Source organism: Chiloscyllium plagiosum, chromosome 8, assembly GCF_004010195.1.
Source record: "Chiloscyllium plagiosum isolate BGI_BamShark_2017 chromosome 8, ASM401019v2, whole genome shotgun sequence".
Classification (NCBI taxonomy): Eukaryota; Metazoa; Chordata; class Chondrichthyes; order Orectolobiformes; family Hemiscylliidae; genus Chiloscyllium; species Chiloscyllium plagiosum.
The window spans coordinates 20004408-20014980 of NC_057717.1; the positions used below are offsets into that span (position 1 = coordinate 20004408).

Here is a 10573-nt window from a genome sequence, read left to right on the forward strand (position 1 = left end):
TCCCTGAAACATCAACTGTGTATTTCTCCTTCCACAGAAACCAGTGATCAATGCCAAAGCCTTGTTGCCTGTGGTGATGTTTGACTTCCTTGTACTGCTGCAGTTTGTATTGTATAGGTGCTCCCACAACGTGGTTGGGTAGGAGACATTACAGATTATTCACTCAGCGATATTGAAGAGTAGAAGATATCTGTTCAAATCATCATGGTTTTAATTTCACAAAAATATTATTGAGAACTTTTGACATAAGGCCACAGCTGGAGAATATTGTGTCCAGTGACCAAAACCATTGCCAAATAATCAGTTTTTCAAGAATGCCTTAAAGGAAGAAGGTAGATCTTAGAGGGTTAGAGTGGGGATTCCAGACCATGTTCCCTTGGAGTCTATAGAAACAGTCACACAGGTGAACTCAAAAATAAACACATCATTGAGAGTCTGAACTAAAATGAGTTATTGAGATATGAAAGGGTGTGTGGTGCAGGGAGATAGGAATGATTACAGCCAGGAATTAATTCAAAGGTGCGAAAGTAAAATGGGATTCTTTTGATTGATCAGCAAGTTTTTGGACAAGTGAGCACTTCGGCAGTAGAGTTTTCAATTTTCTTGAGATTATCGGGAGGGTGAATGTGGGATGCTGGCCAGGAGTGGGTTTAGATAATGAAATCTAGAGTTAACAAAAGGAATGAATGAGAGTTTCAGCAAATGAGCTGAGACTGTGGTGAGGTTAGGTGATATGACTGAAGTCGAAATAGTGGTCTTGGAGGGGTTTTGTCATCCTCACCTCATTCAGCTGTTTGTCAGTTTGTGAATCAAGTCTGTAACAAGCTCAGGAACTGAGTGCCCAGTTTGGGTTCTGCCAGGGCCATCGCTGAGCAGGTTATTGCTGAGCAGGTGCTTGACAGCACTGTTGATGACACCTTCCATCACTTCACTGCTGAGCGAGTGTTCACTGATGGAGGGGAATTGGCTGAGTTGGATCTGCCCTGTGTTTTTGTGTTGGAACATCCCTGAGCAATGTTCCACAAAGTCAGTAGGTGCCAGTGCTGGAGCAGTACTTGCCTTGGTGGGCAGCAGGTTCTGGAGCACAGCCAACAGTATTATTGCCAGAATATTGGCAGGGCCACTAGCCTTTACACTGCTTATCCATTTCTTGATCTGATTTGAAATGAGTTTTCAACCGAAGTCGATTCATATCTGTGATGTCAGGGACCAATGGAGAAGGCTCATCCACTTGGCATTGCTAGCTGAAAATCGCTGCTAATGCTGTCCTCTTATCTGGTGTATGAATGTGTGAGACCCCTCCATCAGTAAGGGTGAGGATATCTGTGATGCTTCCTCCAGTGGGTTGTTTAATTGTCCATCACTATTCTTGACTATGTGTGGCAGAACTGCAGAACTCAGATCTAATCTATTGGTTATGGGATCACTTAGTTCTATTTGGTGTTGCTTGTGCTGTTTGGCATGCAGGTTTGGTAGCTGCACCAGGTTGGCACCTCATTTTTAGGTATGCCTGGTACTGCTCCTGGCATGCCCTCCTGCATTCACCATTGAACCAGGGTTGATTCCCCTGGCTTGATGTTAATGGTTGAATGGGGGATATCAGGCCATGAGATTTCAGGTTGGGCTGGAGTACAGTTCTGCTGCTGTTGTTGGCCCACAGTGAGGCGGAAGTTGCAGCGTCAAGAGGGCTGATTGTGTGGTTGTATTTGCTAGTGCATTGGTAGATGTAATGTGGTCCATCCAGTTTCATACCTTTGTTGAGACTGTGCAGTGATTAATACAATAAGTGACTTGATGGGCCATTGACGGGTTTCTTTCCCTCAAGGACATTGTCAATGGCAGAAAAACATCCCCAATGGTTCCATGGCAAACAGTCGATTCTTCATTCCAGTTATTTTTTTCTTGACTACACAGCCACCCTCTACCGATTTTTAATTCAAACCTGAACTTCAGTTGTATATTTTAATATTCTTGATAAATGATAAATACGACAGGTTTGTTCACTTATTTTTAGAATCGCTATCACAGGTTTTGTTTATTATTTTGGAAATAAAAAAAATGTCCATTATCCTGTCTCCTCCATCCGCCCCTCCAACAACAAGAGTGAGGAGCACATGGAGTTTCTTTGTCAATAACATTGAGACAATCCGATCAGCTGCCTCTGCTTCTTTCCTCCCTCTCCACTAGCCCACCGAGCCAAACTACCTCAAAAGGGTGCTCCTCATTTTAGATCTAAACTTGCATTTCCTAGAGTCTCTTGTCAAGCCTTATTAGAGGTCATCTTGACCATTTACCCTAGTGTAGCTAAATCATGGACATTCGAAATCTCTCTCTCATCCTCCTGCTTGTCACCGCCCTCCCCGCCTTGCAATTCACAGATATTGTTCCATGATCTGTCTGTCTGTCTTTTCTGGTTATGTCCTTCTCTCCCATTCTGCTAAAACCTAATATTTGACCTCACCATCATTGGAAAAATGCTGCTCCATCTCCACTCTCCCTTTCCTTTCTGAATTCATTGTATTTGGTGTCCCTCCAGGATCTATCTTTGGTCCATCCTGTTTCTCACCTACATACTGCCAGAAGGTAACATCGCCCAAAAGCACTGTGTTAGGTTTCACTTGTATACTGACAATGTCCAGCTCTCCCTCCCCATCATCCGTCTCCATTACTCCACTATTACTCAGTTATCAAACTGCTTACCACGCTTAGATTAGCTGCAATTCACTCCAATGAAACACTGTAATTGTTAAACCCATTGCCTTCAGTTGCTATTCCAAATTCATTTCCCTTACTGCTGTGTCCCTCTCTCTCACTGGGAAGTGTCTGAGGCAGAACTACATTCTTCACAATATTGCTTTCATATCTGACCCCAAGGTGACCTTCTGATCAGACATCTACACAATCACAAACACCAGGAATTCCAATTTCTAAAACGTTGCTTGTCTCCTTCTCACCCCAGCTCTATTGCTACTGAAACCCTAACCTGTGTCGGTGTTGTCTTTAACTTGACAAATCTGAAACAGAACCCTTGATTCCGCGACTGACCCAGAATCTGGTCCAAGACTCACCCGTAATCGGACACATCCTCTCCATATTTACCCTGTCAACTCTCGACAGAATCATGTATGTTTCAAAGAGATCACCTCTCATTCTTCCAAAGTCCAGTGAGTAGTTTCCCAGCTTATTCAGTCTTTGCTTACAGTATAATCACTTCAAAGCAGGGATCATCCCAATGGATCTTCTCTGAAATGCCTCCAATAAACTGCTCTATTTCGTTAACTAAAGCGACCAAATCTGTTCACGTTACTCCAGATGTGGTCTCACTCGCCATTTGTTTAGTTGCCCTAAGGTATATACTCCAAACTCTTATATTGCAAACTCTTTGAAATAAGGGACAGCATTCCATTCCCCTTCCTGATTCCATGTTGTAACTGTGTGCTAGCTTTCTGTGTTTCCTGCTCATTTTCCCCCAGTCCCTTTGTGGTGCATCTTTCTACAGTTTATCCCAAGTTATACTCTATTTTCCACCCACGAGGCACAGTGGCATCACTGTGTAAAAGATCAAGTCAGCATTGTCCTACCCGACCATAGGACTGCTCTCTCATTAGAGAGAGATGTCTGGTAGTGGTTAACCTGAATATTATTACAGCGCAGGCAAGGGGAGAGGTTGAAAAGGAGAGTCCATTAATTGTGGATGGTTATTCTTGATGTGTATTAGCAACACACATGTCACGTGAACAATTAATGTTAAAAAAGCCCCACAAATTCTGCAACTAAAATCCCCCATTCCTTGAACCATCCTGGTAAATCTCCTGTGCCCCCTCTCAGGGACCTTGCCATCCTTCACAATGTGTGGGCGATCTATGGTTCGCACAGACCCAGCTGCTCTGAACCCTGTGGGTGATAGCATAGAGCAACAGTTGCACTAAACCTCATTGTCTGGAAGAGAGTGAGAGACAGAAATCCCGATGGCATTTAAAATCTATTTAGGAACATACTTGCAAGGTCAAGGCTGACAGGTCTATGGGCTCTGTGCTGGAAAATGGGATTAAAATAGTTAGCTGGGAGATTTCTTCACAGCATAAACCCAATGGACCACAAAACCGTTTTCTGTTATGTAGACCACAGACGCATAATATCGGGATATGACAAGCCACAATAGAAACCAGGTCAGAGAAGGTGTTATTAGAATAGATGATACGTGATTGATTCATGTTTAATGGAGGAAAATGTGACAGAGGTTAAGCAGGACATTGTGGAGCTCTGGGTGCAGAATCTGAAATAAAAATGGGTTATCCTGAAGGCTGGAATTAAAGAAAGGCACATCATAGAGATTTGTGAGGGTGGACAAGATTAAAGAGAGAGAGGGTGTTGAGACTGGAGGAGATTAGATATTGGAGGATGTTGCAGAGATTGAAATGTTTTTGGTGCAGAGATAGTGATAGTTCTGAGGCTAGAGAGGAATTATAGAGATAAGCATGAGTTGTTAGCTTTCCCAACACTACCTCTTTACTGATAATGATTGTTTCTCTGTCCTCATCTGCCATTGCCTCCATAGGCTTGCGACAATGAGAGTACACAGACAGTATGTTCCTGTTAAGGCCAAGGCTGGGAGGCGTCGAGAATGCTGCATGACCTGCGAAATTGAGGCTCTGGTGAAGAAAATGAAGGAAGGATATGGCAGGTACAGACCACTGTTTGTGTGAATCCCGAGAGGACTATAAGGGCAGTAGGAGTATGCTCGCGGGAAGCCAGGAGGCAAAAAAGGGGACATGAGATAGCTTTGGGAAATAGGTTTAAGGAGAATCCAAAGAAATTCTACAAATACATTAAAGACAAAAGAATAACTAGGCAGAGAATAGCAACCCTCAAAGATCAACAAGATTGTCTATGGAACAGCAGGAGGTGGGAGAGATTCTGCAAGTATTTCATGTCAGTTTTTACTGAAAGGGGATATGGAAGTTAGAGAAGTTGGAGAAATAAATAGTGATAACTTGGCAAGTGTACATATTACAGAGGAGGAGGTACTGGATTTCTTAAAATGCATAAAGGTGGATAAATTCCTGGAATCTGATCAGGTGTATCCCAGAAATTTGTGGGTAATTAGGGAAGCTTTTGCTGGGCCCCTCGCTGCAATAATTGTATCATCGATCGCCACAGGTGAGGTGCTGGAAGACTGGTGCCATTATTTGAGAAAGGTGGTAAGGAAAAGCCAGGGAACTATAGACCGGTGAACCTGAAGTCAGTGGCAGAGAGGTTGTTGGAAGGGATTGTCAGGGATAGGATTTACACGTCATTGGAAAAGCAAGAAATGATTAGGGAAAGTCAGCATGGCTTTGTGCATTGAAATCATTAACTTGGACTTGAGAAAGACACAAGGTTTCACATAACACACTGGTTAGCAGGTTCAACACCATAGAATTCTGGCGGAACTGGCTGTTTGGGTACGGAATTGGCTGGAAGGTCGAAGAGTCATAGATGGACAGCACAGAAACAGAGACCCGTCGGTCCAATCAGTACATGCTGATCAGATATCCCAACGCAATCTTGTCCCACCTGTCAGCACCCAGCCCATATCCTTCCTAGTCATATACACATGAAGATGCCTTTTAAATGTTGCAATCGTAATGGCCTCCACCACTTCATCTGGCAGCTCATTCCATACACGTACCACCCTCTGTTTGAAAATGTTGCCTCTCAAGTCTCTTTAAAGTCTTTCCCCTCATATAATAAACCTCTGCCCTCTAGTGCTGGGATCCCCCACGCCAGGGAAAAGACTTTGTCTATTTATCCTATCCATGCACCTTATGTTTTTATATACATAGATAAGATCACCTCTCAGCCTCCGATGCTGCAGGGAAAACAGCCCCAGTCTATTCAACCTCTATTCAACCCCCAGCCTAGCTCAAATCCTCCAACCCTGGCAACGTTCTTGTAAATCTTTTCTGAACCCTTTCAAGTTTCACAACATCCTTCCAATAGGAGGGAGACCAGATTTGTACGCAACGTTCCAAAAGTGGCCTAACCAATGTGCTGTACAACCGCAACATGATCTCATAACTCCTGTACTCAATACTTTGTCCGATAAAGGAAAGCATACCAAATGCCGCCTTCGCTATCCTAACCACATGCACTCCAAGGTCTCTTTGTTCAGTAACACTCCTCAGGACCTTACCATTAAGTGTGTAAGTCCTGCTAAGATTTGCTTTCACAAAATGCCACTCCTCAGCCCATTCACCCATCTGATCAAGATTCCATTGTACTCCTGAGGTAATCTTTTTCACTGTCCACTACACCTCCAGTTTTGGTGTCATCTCACTAACTATACCTTCTATGTTCACATCCAAGTCATTGATGTAAATGACGAAAGGTAGTGGATCCAGCAGTGATCCTTGTAACACTCCACTAGTCACAGGCCTCCAGTCTGAAAAGCAACCCTCCATCACCACCCTCTGTCTTCTGCCTTTGAGCCAGTTCTGTATCCAAATGGTGAGTTCTCCCTGTATGCCATGAGCTCTAACCTTGCTGAGCAGTCGGTGTCATAGTGGAGGGTGCTTTTTGGACTGGAAGCCTGTGATGAGCAATATGCTGTCAGGCTGCGTGCTGGGTCCACTGCTTTTTGCCATTTATATAAATGATCTCTATGTGAATATAGGAGCTATGGTTAGTAGGTTTGCAATAGACACCAAAATTGGAGGTGCAATGGACAGCAAAGTTACCTGAGATTACAATGAGACTCGGATCAAATGGGCTGAGGAGTGGCAGATGCAGTTTAATTTAGATATATGTGAGGTTCTGCATTTTGGAAAAGCACATCAGGGTGGGACTTATACACTTAATGGGAAGGTCCTGGAGCGTGTTGCTGAACAAAGACACCTTGGAGTGCAGTTTCATAGTTCCGTGAAAGTGGAATCATAGATAGACAGGGTAGTGAAGAAAGTGTTTGGTGTACTTGCCTTTATTGGTCTGTGCATTGAGTACAGGAGTTGTGACGTCATTTTGCGGCTGTACAGGACATTCATTCAGCCACTTATGGAATTCTGCTTTCAGTCCTGGTCTCCCCGCTATTGGAATGATATTATGAAACTTGAAAGGATTCAGAAAAGATGCAAAGATGTTGCCAGGGTTGAGGGATTGAGCTATAAGGAGAGGCTGAATAGACTGAGGCTGTTTTCACTGGAGAATCGGATGCTGAGAGGTGACCATAGAGGTTGATAAAATCGTTCGGGGCATGGATAGGGGAAACAGCCAGGCTTTTATTGCTGTTTAGGTGAGTCCAAAACTAGAAAGCACAGGTGTGAGGGAAAAGATTGAAAAGGGATATTAGGTGCAAAGTTTCAAGCTGAACGTGGTATGTGTATGGAATGAGCTGCCAGAGAAAGTGTGGAGGCTGGTACAGTTACAACATTTAAAAGGCATCTCATTGGACATGTGATTGGGAAAGGTCTAGAAGGCTATGGGCCAAGTGCTGGCATATGGGACGAGATTAATTTAGGATATCTGGTCGGCATGGACAAGTTGGACTGAAGGGTCTGTTTCTGTACTGTACATCTCTATGGCACTAATAAAATTAAGATAGGTTTCTCTTTTATGGAGAGTTAGCAGAAGGCCAGACAATTCTCCTTGGAGCTGAGAAGGTTAAGCAGTGATTTCGACCAGGAGTTGATTTGTTTCCAGGGTATTTCATTTACAGAGAGACAGAGTGAGAAATTTTTAACGTCACAATTTTTAGTAACTATTTTCAGGTAACTGGAAAATAATGCAGAGAAAAAATGTGAAGATTATTTTACTCACTAAGTTCTGAGCATCTGGAACAGTTTGAAAGAGAGCTGGATGCAGATTCAGTAGTTATTGTCAAAATTTAACAAATGGGAGGTGAGTTAGGATAGACTGGCACCATCTCCAGAGGGAGAGAGTACAGCCCCAATGGGCTGAATAACCCCCAGCCCCTGTGCTCTGTGATACTGACCCATTCACTGTGAATGATGAAGCTCATCACAGAACAGAGCCGTAGAGCTGTACAGCATGAAAATAAACCCTTTCGTTAAACTGGTCCATGCTGACCAGATATTCCAACCTAATCTAGTCCCATTTGCCAACACTTGGCACATATCACTCTACATCCTTCCTATTCATATACCCATCCAGATGCCAAATGGTATAATTGTACCAACATCCTCCACTTCCTGTCAGAAGATTCCATACAGGCACCAAACTCAGTGGGGGACAAACAAATGCCCCTCAGATCCATTTTAAATTATTCCCCTCTCATCTTAAACATATGCCTTCTCATTCTGGACTCCCCCGCCCCAGGAATATGACCTTGTCTATTTATCCTACCCATGCCCCTCATGATTTTATAAACCTCTATGAGGTCACTCCTCAGCCTATGATGCACCTGGGAGGATCCCACCACTCGGGTCACAATGGGGCCTGGCTGATTGACACGGCTTCAGACCAATAGGAGAGTTGGCGTGATCCTCCAGCCAATGGGAGTGAATGAGGGGTGGGTCCAGCAGGCTAACACATGACCATCAGCTTTGCAGGCGCAGTGTCACTGTGAGGGGGGACTGAATGTGAAGGAGTGGGAGAGACTGCAGATACTGGGAGAGAGATGGAGTTAGTGTGGACTGGGAGGGTTGATAAACACTGTTTCCGTCTGCTGGACCTGAATTAGATACTCCGATGAAATTAGAACCAAAAGAACTGCAGATGCTGTAAATCACACACAACAACCAAAAGATACTGGAAAAGCTCAGCAGATCTGGCAGCATCGGTGAAAATAAATCAGTTCGCATTTTCGATCCAGTGACGCTTCCTCAGGAACTGATGTTACTGAGAAAAAATGTCTGTTTTTATGCAGAAGGTAGGGGTTAAGGAGTAAATGATAGGTGGGGATAGAGTCCAAAGAGAGAGATAGGAGCAGTTGGACAAAGGAGTGGATAACGATCTGACGGGGGGAGGGTGAATAGCTGTTTATGGGGACTGGTAGTGGCTAACCATAGGTAATGTGTCATGGCAGGCTACGTAATAACAAGGCCTGGTATGTGGGGTAGGGGGCAAAGACACTAGGACGTGGGAGAGTTCAACACCTAAAATTATTGAATTTGATGTTGAAGCCAGAGGGTTGCAGAGTCCCCATGTGGTGTTGTTCTTCTAGCTTGTGTTAAAGTGTGGCGCTGGAGAAGCACAGCAGGTCAGGCAGCATCCAAGGAGCAGGAGAATTGACGTATTGGGCATGTCAGCACTTCATCAGAAATGTGGGTGGTGGAATACGGCTGAGAGATAAATAGGGAGGGGTGTTTGGGGTTGGGGGAAGGGAACTAGGGAGGCAATAGGTGGTTATAGATGGAGCGTAGTGGAGGATGGAATGGATAATTGGGAAGGAAGATGGCCAGGTGGGACTGTTCAAGAGGCCAGTGCCGAGTTGGAGGGTTGAATCTGAGATAAGGTGGGGGAGGGGAGATGAGGAAACCTTGATGCCGTGTGGTTGAAAGTTCCCAAGGTGGAAGATGAGGTGTTCTTCCTCCAGGTGTCGGGTGGCTCGGATTTGGGGATGGAGGACTTGCATGTCCTTGGCAGCATGGTGGCGGAGGGGGTGGGGGGTAGCCGAAATGGTCGGCCACAGGGCGGTGGGGTTGGTTGGTGCATGTGTCCCAGAAATGTTCCCTGAAATACTCCACAATTTGGCGTCCCGAGGGCAAGGGACACAATAGGTGAGGTGTTTGGGTGGGCAGGGAAATCTCTGTTGGATGTGGGAGGATCCAGTGGTTCCTTGGATGGAGGTGAGGGGAAGGTGTGGGCAAAGGTTTTCCACCTCTTGCAGTGGCAAGCGAAGGTGCCTGGAGTGGAGGGTGGGTTGGTGGGGAGTGTGGATCTAACATGGAAGTCACAGAGGGTATGGTCTCTGTGGAATGCTGAAAGGGGTGGGTAGGCAAATATATCTCAGGTGGTTGGATCTGATGGTGGAAATAGCAGAGGATGATGCGTTGTATCTGGGTGGAAGGTGAGGATGGTGGGATTCCATCTTTGTTGCATTTGAAGGGGTGGGGTTCAAGGGCAGTGGTATGGGAAGTGGGGGAGATACACTGGAGAGTATTGTTGACCACATGTGAGGGGAAATTGCAGTCCTTGAAATAGGAAGCCATTTGGTATGTTCTGAAGTGTTCTTCCAGCTTGCATCAAGTTTCACAGGAACACTGCAGTAAGCATGAGACCGAGATGTTGGACAGGGAACAGTCTTGTGTGTTAACGAGCAGGCAACTGGAAGCTCAGGGTCTTTTTTGCGGCGCAATGTAGAACATCAGCCACCATTTCCACCACCGCCACTGAGATGCTAGAAGGTTCCTGTCTCCTCCATTACATAGAACATAGAACATAGAAGAATACAGCGCAGTACAGGCCCTTTGGCCCTCGATGTTGCGCCGATCCAAGCCCACCTAACCTATACTAACCCACTATCCTCCATATACCTATCCAATGCCCGCTTAAATGCCCATAAAGAGGGAGAGTCCACCACTGCTACTGGCAGGGCATTCCATGAACTTACGACTCGCTGAGTGAAGAACCTAAC

General features: G+C 45.0%; 1 long non-coding RNA gene across 2 annotated transcripts in view; it reads left to right on the plus strand.

Annotated features, from left to right (window-relative positions):
* The window catches only part of LOC122552404, a 25686-nt gene that overhangs the window by 742 nt on the left and 14371 nt on the right, over positions 1-10573 (plus strand). Inside the window, exons 2-3 of one of the 2 annotated variants that reach the window (XR_006312363.1) lie at positions 38-138; positions 4559-4650. The exons of the other annotated variant lie outside the window; for it this stretch is intronic. This is a non-coding gene — a long non-coding RNA (uncharacterized LOC122552404). Of the gene's footprint in view, positions 1-37; positions 139-4558; positions 4651-10573 lie in introns of those variants that run through there. 2 annotated transcript variants of the gene reach the window in all.